This window comes from Cavia porcellus, unplaced genomic scaffold (assembly GCF_034190915.1).
Source record: "Cavia porcellus strain 051 isolate PalLab524CR breed Dunkin Hartley unplaced genomic scaffold, mCavPor4.1 scaffold_1, whole genome shotgun sequence".
Taxonomy (NCBI): domain Eukaryota; kingdom Metazoa; phylum Chordata; class Mammalia; order Rodentia; family Caviidae; genus Cavia; species Cavia porcellus.
The window spans coordinates 174,398,073-174,406,923 of NW_026947484.1; the positions used below are offsets into that span (position 1 = coordinate 174,398,073).

At 37.6% G+C, this 8,851-nt stretch overlaps 1 pseudogene; it reads left to right on the forward strand.

Moving 5' to 3' along the window:
• The first annotated feature begins 5,851 nt into the window (after positions 1-5,851).
• Positions 5,852-6,612, forward strand: LOC100734129 (AP-3 complex subunit sigma-1-like; annotated as a pseudogene).
• The last annotated feature ends 2,239 nt before the right edge of the window (positions 6,613-8,851 follow it).

The window sequence follows — 8,851 nt, forward strand, 5'->3', positions numbered from 1 at the left end:
TGACACATCTTCAGGACCCCAGTGCAGACTGTAGGAAATCTGGGTTGGAATTTAAGGCCTTTACAACTTTACATGCCAATTTTGATTTCCCACATTGAAGGGACTGCAGTACCATGAAGGAAGGCCTTGAGAATACTGGATGTGAAACAGGAGGGCTCAGAGCCAAAGAAACATCAGGGACCTGTAACAGCACCTTTTGATTCTGTCAACCTTCTGTCCCAGATCAGAGACACCTGTCCAGGGAAAATGGACACAGGGAGAATGTCAGCAAAGACAGATGTAAGCCCCTGCAGGGGCCATTTCCTTCTCAAGGAGACACTGCCAGTGGACTAAGGGCCTTCACTAAATCCTAAAATGCCAATCCTGGTGATTGCCTGGGGATTATGAGTGGTTAGGTGACAGAGAAAGGATGTATCAGGTTGGAGCTGGACAGAGTGTTATCTGGATGTAGGACATGTCAAGTATCCCATCTTTGAATGCTCAACTTGGATGGATAGAAGCAGTACAGAGCGTCTCTATTCAATAATTTTAAGATTTTTCAATAAAATTTGTCAGTTATCATAAAAAAATTATATATTGCTTAATAAAGCAATATATTATCTAGAAAAGCAATTATATATTGCTTAATAAGGCAATAATATATAGTGTAAAATAAAGAAATAAAACATATGATCATTATAAGAAACATAGAAAAAGCATTTACAAAATCCAATGCCCTTTCATGATTAAAAAAACAAAATAAATGAAGCAAATGGCAGAGTGGTAACAACCCAGTTTCTCTGAAATCTGCAATCTGACACTGGAACACAACAACTTGGAGAAGAAAAAGAGAGAGAAATTGATCCCCAGGAACTAGAAAAGATCTGACAGGAAATTTAAAACCTACAGAGAAATTGAAAAGACAAAATACAATGCAGAGAAAGGAAGGGACAATATGCACTTTCTTCCTGGCTCCAAGCTCATGGCTTGGAGTAAAGAAAAACCAAACCCATGAAGTGAAAGTTGTAGGCTCTGTGGAGCCTCAGGGAGAAATGTAGCAGTAGAACAGACCAGTGGGTGCCATGATCTGCAGAGATAGTGCTGATTCTGCTCCCACATCAGTCCTTCAACAAGCAACAACAGCTGGTGAGTGGCTCCAGTCCAAGCTCCCGCCATATCCCTGGAGAGAGTGGTTGGTCAGACATGATTCCAAGGGTTGTTTGAACCGGGGACTCACAGCAGCCACGGGACAGCTTCACTTCAGGGCTCCCAGTGTCACATCCCCACAGTGTGAGAGACAGCCATGGGAGACAGCCAGAGTCAGGGAAGCTGAAAAGAGACGTCCTCCCACACACGAGGGTTTGAGACACCCCCTGCAGCCAGAGGCCTGGCCCAGCCTGAGTTGCCTGGGTCTGAAAGCCACAGTGTTGGTGCCCTCACCCTGTTCCTACTGCTGGTGCCTGCATCCAGCATGCACTGCTAGTGTCTGATGCTTAACTACCAGTGTGAGCAGGTACATGTGTCGACTTCACTAGTTTGTCAGTGTTTGAAAATTTTCTTTTGTCCTTTTTCCTTGATTCTTATCTTTTTCTTATTTCCTTTTTCTTTCTTCTTTGCTCTTTTCCTCTTTTAATTTTTCTCACCCTAATTTTTTCTTATTCTCACTCTTTATATAATCTTTTTTCTCCCTCTTCTTATTTATCTTCTATTTCTCATCAGTTTTTTCTGTTACTTTTACCTAATTCTATAAATATCCTTCTACTCAACAGTGGGATTTTTGTTTGTTTCTGTTTTTTGAGACAGGGTCTCACTATGTAGTTCAGGCAGGCCTGAACTCACTAAACCAGAATCTCCTCAAACTCATGGCAATCCTCCCGCCTCAGTCTCCTGAGTGCTGGGATTAAGGTGTGCACCACCATGCCCAGCTCTCTATAGGATCCTTTGCACATTTTGCTCTCTTCCTTCTTACATCATATAGTTGAAGGTTTCAAATTTTTCTTCCTGAATCTCACCATTCCCTACCCTTATATCATTAGTAGTATAACCATAGCTTTATTAACCTTGAGATAGTTAACTCTGTAAAAGTACTGTTGAATTTTTTTTCTACCAATAACAGAGACATAGTTATCACATTTAGTATATATTAACTGTAAGCCAACACCCCAGTTGTCTTAACATTTATACCATAATTGTGGATTTGTTCTCCAGAGTTAAGGGTAATACATAATTGTTTCTTATGGTATGTTAATATCCAACTTTTCTTGGATGATACTACTATAACTGATTTGCCTTATGCTACCAGGATCATGTAATTGTTGCTTAGGTTTTCCTTATAAGCCAACACTCAGATTACCTTTGCGACACTAATAATACTGGAGTATATACCCAGAGAACCTGGTGTTGGGCCAATTATACTGCATTCTCCCCTGCCAAATTAACTGAAGTGATCATATCTTGAGCTTTGGCAAAAAACTATAGTTAGCCATGCTCAAAGTATATCACTGAAAAGTGACTAACTTAAGAGATCTCTACACTAATAACAAAATCACAACACTATAAGCACCCACAAACCTCAGCACAAAACAAAATAAACAAACAAAAAATAAGAAGACAAAACAATAAAATGCCTCCCAAAACTCCCAACTCCCCAGAGGCCAATTCATGGAGCATCCAAGGGGAGAATAGCATAAGCCATATACCCAAAGTATTTGAAGGGATGACAAAGCAGGTTATAAAACAGATCAAAGTATTCAGTAGGATCACAAATGATGTAATGAAACAGATAATAACAGTACTAAGCAAAATTTACCGAAGAGCTTTCAGAAGACACTAATAAAAAGCTAGCTGAGCCTAACAAAATAATACAAAACATGAGTAACCAGGGTAGCAAACACTTAAGTCCACAAAAAGATTCCAACTAGATTTCTACAAGATTAAAAATTGGCAACAGAAAATATGGGCAGCAGAAGTGACCAATGTGAGGACAGAATTAGAAAACAATGATGCCTTCAAGGACCACCTATTCAAAGGTAGCTTAAAAACAACAAGATAATATGAAAATGGATATAATAGCGGTTAGATGAAGCAAGGAAGACTAATCTAAGAGTAACTGGACTAAGTGAAGCCAGGAGTGGTGGCACACACCTATAATTCCAGCAGTTGGGAGGCAAGGGTAGGAGGACCACCTCATGTTCAAAGCCAGCCTGAGACACCTTAGACAGTGAGCTGGAGGCCAGCCTGAACTACACCTTGTCTCCAAAACAACAACAAATCTATTGGAATAAGTAAAAAATCAGAAGACGAAACACAAATGCCATCTTTAAAAAAAAAAAAACCCTGTTCACAGAAATAATGGCAGAAAACTTCCCAAATACAGAAAGAAACTAAACATACAGATAGGTGAGGCAAACAGAAGTCCAAACAAGGGCCAGGGATGTAGCTCAGCAGCACAGTATCTTCCTGGTAAGAGCAAGGTCCTGAGTTTGATTCCCAAGTCAAAAAAAAAAAAAAAGGAAAGAAAGAAATTAATTGAACCCCAACAACAGTGACCAAAGAAGAACTCTCTATGCCATATTGTTCTCTAAGTACCAGGAATTCATCACAGGGACAAAGTCTTAAAAGCTGTTAGCAAAAGGCAACAAATCATATATAAAGGTAAACACATTAGACTACAGCAGATTTTTCAACATAAACCTTAAGGGTCAGGAGGAGTTGGAGTGAAATCTTTCAACCCCTAAAAGATAACAATTTCCAAATCTGAATTATGCAAAATGTTCCTTCAGAAATGAATAAAGAAAGTATTTCCATGACAAGGAACACATCTAAAAAAAATTCATGACCATCATAACAGCATTTAAAAAATTCTCAAGTGTAACCTAGAAAGAAATAATGAAGCCAGCAATACTCATAAGTCAAAAAGAATGAATACATTTGGTGGGATGAGTAAAGAAGGAAAAGGAAAAAATAAGGAGATCAGCAGAAGGACTGTAATGGGATGACAGGAATAAGTCAGTACCTTTCAGTAATAACTCTCAATGTGAATAGCCTCCATTCCCCAATCAAAAGACACAGGTTGCCAGAAACAAAACCCAACAACACGCACTATACAAGGAATGCAATTAACATTAAAAATTCATAGATGAAAAATCAAAGCTTGGAAAGTGACACTCTAAGCAATGGAAACCTGAACAAAAAAAGCAGGATCAGCTGTCCTAGTATCAAAATTGTTTTCAAGTCAAAAGTGATAAGAAGACCCAGAGCCTGCCTGGCAAGAGTGAGGTCCTGAGTTCGACTCCAGGTACAAAAAAAAATATTTTAAGAAACAAAAGTGATCAGAAGAGACAAAGAAGGTCACTACATATTGGTTAAGGGAACAAGTCAATGGAAAGAGGTAACAATTATAAACATATATGCACCAATACCGGCATGTTCAACTTCACAAAACAGGTATAGACATGAAAAAATCAGATAAACACCAAGACAACTGTAATAGAGGACTTTGATACTTTCACTGTCACAAATAGACAAATCAACTGGAAAAAATTCAGCAAAGAAATATCATAGTTGAACCAAATCTTCAAATAAATGGACTTAACTGCTATATAGTGTTCCATCCAACAACAATAGAATATACATTCTTAGCAGCAGCATGTGGGGCTTTCTCCAAAATAGACCACATAGTAGCGCATAAAGCATGCTTTAAATGCCTGCAAAAGAATCAAAATTAAAGGGCTGGGGATTTAGCTCAGTGGCATAAGTGCCTGCCTTGCAAGCAGGCAATCGTGAGTTTGATGGTACCGATAAAAAAAAAAAAAAAGAATCAGAATTATCCCGTGTATATTATCAGATTCTAGTGCAATGAAACTAGAAATCATTGGCAAAGGAAACCACAAAAACTATGCAAGTATGTGGAAATTAAACAATAACTTCTCGAATAATCAATGAGTCATAGGTGCAATTAAGGAATAAATTAAGACAGTTCCTACAATCAAACAATAATGTCAGTATGATGCTCTAAAACCTATGAGACACAAGGAAACCAGTCCTAAGTGGGAAGTTTATAGCAGTGAATGCCCACATAAGAGAAACAGTAAGTTCAAATAAATAACCTAAATAAATACCCTAATGATACACCTCAAAAAAAAAAAAAAAAAAAAAAAAAGAGCAATCCAAAGCCAAGGAAAAGGAAAATTATAAAGAGCCAGACTTGGAGGTACATGCCTGTAATCCCAGCACTTGAGGCTGAGGCAGGAAGATCGTTGCAAGTTCGAGACCAGCCTGGGCTACAAAGTGAGCTCGAGGCCGGTCTGAACTGCATAGTGAAGACCTTGTCTCAAAAAGAAAAAAAGACTCACAGGAAAAATTAATGAAATGGAAACTAAAAAGAAAAAAAATACAAAGAATCAGTGAATCAAAGAGTTGATTCTTTGAAATAATAAAGTAGACAAACCCTTAGCCAATCTTACCAAATAATGAAAGACTCAAAACCATACAATTAGAAATGAAAAAGGTGAAATAACAATCAATTCTGCCAAAATTCACAAGATAACTGGTAACTAGTTGGAGAACCCATACTCTATTAAAATGGAAAATTCAGAAGAAATGGGTAGATTCTTAGATACATGGGAACCACCAAAGCTGAACCGAAAAGATGTAAAAATCCTAAATAATCCAATCTTAGTAAATGAAATTGAAGAAGTAATTTTTAATAAAACTATCAAGTAAGAAAAGCCCAGGTCCTGACAGATTCATTGCTGAATTTTACAAGGACTTCAGAGTGGGCAGGTGAGAAGGATTGCTGGCAGATCCTGAGGCAAGGTTCTTGTGCCTTCCCCACCCTGGCCCTGTCTCCGCAGGTTGGCCTGGCCCAGCCATGATCAAAGCAATTCTCACCTTCAACAACCACAGGAAACCACAACTCTCAAATTCTACCAGCCCTAAGGTGAAGACAAACAAGAACTCATCAGGGAGACTTCCCACTTGGTATCTAAGAGAGATGAAAATGTTTGTAATTTACTACGAGGACTATTAATTGGAAGATCTGACAACAAAGTGATTTGCAGACATAACACAACACTATATTTTGTCTTCTGTGTGGTTTCTTCAGAAGGTGAACTTGGCATTTAGGATATAATTCAAGTTTTGTGGAGACATTAGACAAATGTTTTGAAAATGTCTATGAACTGGATTTAATTTTCCATGTAAACAAAGTTTACAATATTCTTGTGGAAATGGTGATGGGGGAAGGGTATTGGAAACCAACACTCCTCCTGACCCTTAATGAAAGTGTTACACTAATTGATGCACAAAATAAACTAGAGAAATCTGAGGCTGGCTTAGCAGGAGCTCTAGCTCATGCTGTATCAACTATAAAGAATATGAATCCTCCAGCCAGTTATGGTGGTATACACCTATAATTCCAGCACTTGGAAGGCTGAGGCAGGAGGATCATCACCAGTTTGAGGCCAGCTTGGGCTATGCAGTGAGTTCAAATCTAGCCTGAACTATATAGTGAGACCCTGTCTCCAAAAAAAGGCAAGGAAAAAAAAGAAAAAGAATCTTCTTGAGATCCCAAGAAATATTAATCTTGGTAACATCAGTATAAAAGTATCAAACTAGCCTTCTTTTAAATAAAATATTAAAAAGGCCACTCCCAAGTAAAATCTAGAGCCAAAGTCATCTAAGTTTACCATACAATTATTTACCAAAAATAGAAGAGGAGAGTCTTAACTTTTATTCTTGGATTTAATTCAAAGGAACTGTATAAAAGTTGTATAAAATCAGTATGAAAGTGCAGTGTTGCTTTTCTCACTCAGTGATTTTTTTTTTTTTTTCACACCGAACCTAATTTTATTCATGCTTGCCTTGGGAAGAGGAGTAGGTCATTTGGTAAAAACATACAGTAAAAACAGAAAGTGTTTTACCATGTACAACTGGTAAACTACAATAATGATGTACCTTAATTACTTCTATGCACACAAGTCTAACATTACACTTTTATAAAAAATAAACATAATTAAGACTTCTAGGAGCATTTTATAATAAAGTAATTCCTAATTTTGCTTTGTAGATGGATCAAATGCTCCAAAGCACAAATTCCTATACACAGTGAATACTTTTATTTCAAATGAACACTTCAATACCTGGTGGACACAGACTTGGGTGAAGCTGACAGGATGATTTCAGCTACAGAGGTGACAAACCATAGTGCCAAATGCATAGAGTGTAGCTGCAAATAAACTTTTAAAAATAAGTTAATTTTTATCATTAAATACAGAAAATACACTGCTTTGCTAAAATAAGTAAGATGTGAAGCACTGCTGGTCCTGAGGGTCTCACCAATATTACCTCTAGGTGGGTAACACACGTGTACCAAATCGGCATTCATTTCCAGTTGCTGCTGATATCATGTGTTTTAAGAAATGGAGGCTGGGGATTTAGTTCAGTGGCATAAGCACCGGCCCTGCAAGCAGGCGGTCGTGAGTTCGATCCCCGGTACTGGAAAAGAAGAAAGGGGAAAAAAAAGAAAAAAGAAATGTGTACTGTATTAGAAACGTGAAAATATTAAAGAATGAACGTTTTAGGAAAAGAATACAGTCTCACTGTGAGAATTTCAAGGCAAGAGTTTCATTTCCTGTAGAACAGACCACTGTTCTAGGAGAGGAGGAGTTTACTGGTCTTAGTGCCTTTCTTTTGTTTCTTCCTGCATTGCACTATTTGCTTAATTCTTTTTTTGTGGGCAAACGACAGGCCAGGTAAAATGAAAACGATCTCACATGTAGAAAAAAAGTCTGGATTTTTAGAAACTGAGAACTGATAAAATCCTTACTAAAGGACACCATCTGATTCAAGTTTTTAAAAAATGACTTAAACACTAGGAATAAAAAAGACAAGATGCATTTCACGGAGAACACAGAAATGTCTGCTGAGTGTTTGCCTCGTATGTCTCAGGATGCTGCTGTAGGTTCGGGAGGCATGGGCTTCCGGGGCAGACCTCGTGTGGCTGTGCAGCTGCGGGAGGCCCGAGCACTCGGCTGCTTATTCAGCAGGTTGCTCGGTGATTTTAAAGGAATTTTGTAGTTCAGTTGTACTTTTGTTTTCTTTTCTAAACTGCATCTCTATGCCCACCTAAGGCGTGCCTCTGTATTGGCTATCACAGTATTTCCAAAGTGAGGTACTTCTTTAATTATGTATAACTCAATATGTTAGTGCTTTATGTAGATCACAAGTGCAATGAGCCTTAATTCTTTCTGTTGTTTGTCACAATTACTAAAGAACCAAGTATGTATTGCATGAAAACATTATGGAATTTTCTTCTTAGTTTAAATAAACTCAAATTAAATTTCTAAAGCACCCTTCCGTTTGCTTGATTATCTACTTTAGCAATAATTTATGACCCCCAACTCAAAAAAGTAAACAAAGATATATTTTATTAGTTTAAAAAAAAAACTTTAAAGGAGATCTAGTGCCTCTATATAGAAGACCTTCAAACGCTTTAATGAAATCAAAGGGAAGCAGTCATTCACAGAAGCAAGCATTACCCTGATTCCAAAACCAGAAAAGGACCCAACCAAAAAGGAAATCTACAGTCCAATTCTTCAATGAAAATAGAAGCAAAAATCCTCAATACTATATTGGCCAACAGAACATAGCAAGTCATTAAAAAGACCCAGTAGATTTTATAGCAAGTCATCATGACCCAGTAGATTTTATTCCAGGGGTGCCAGAATGGTTCAATATATACAAATCAGTAGTGTAATGCTCCATACAACCAGCAGCAGGAACAAAAATCACATGATCATCTCAACAGATGCAGAAAAAACCTTCAACAAAATCCAACATCCATTCATAATAAAAAGCATGAAGAAAACAG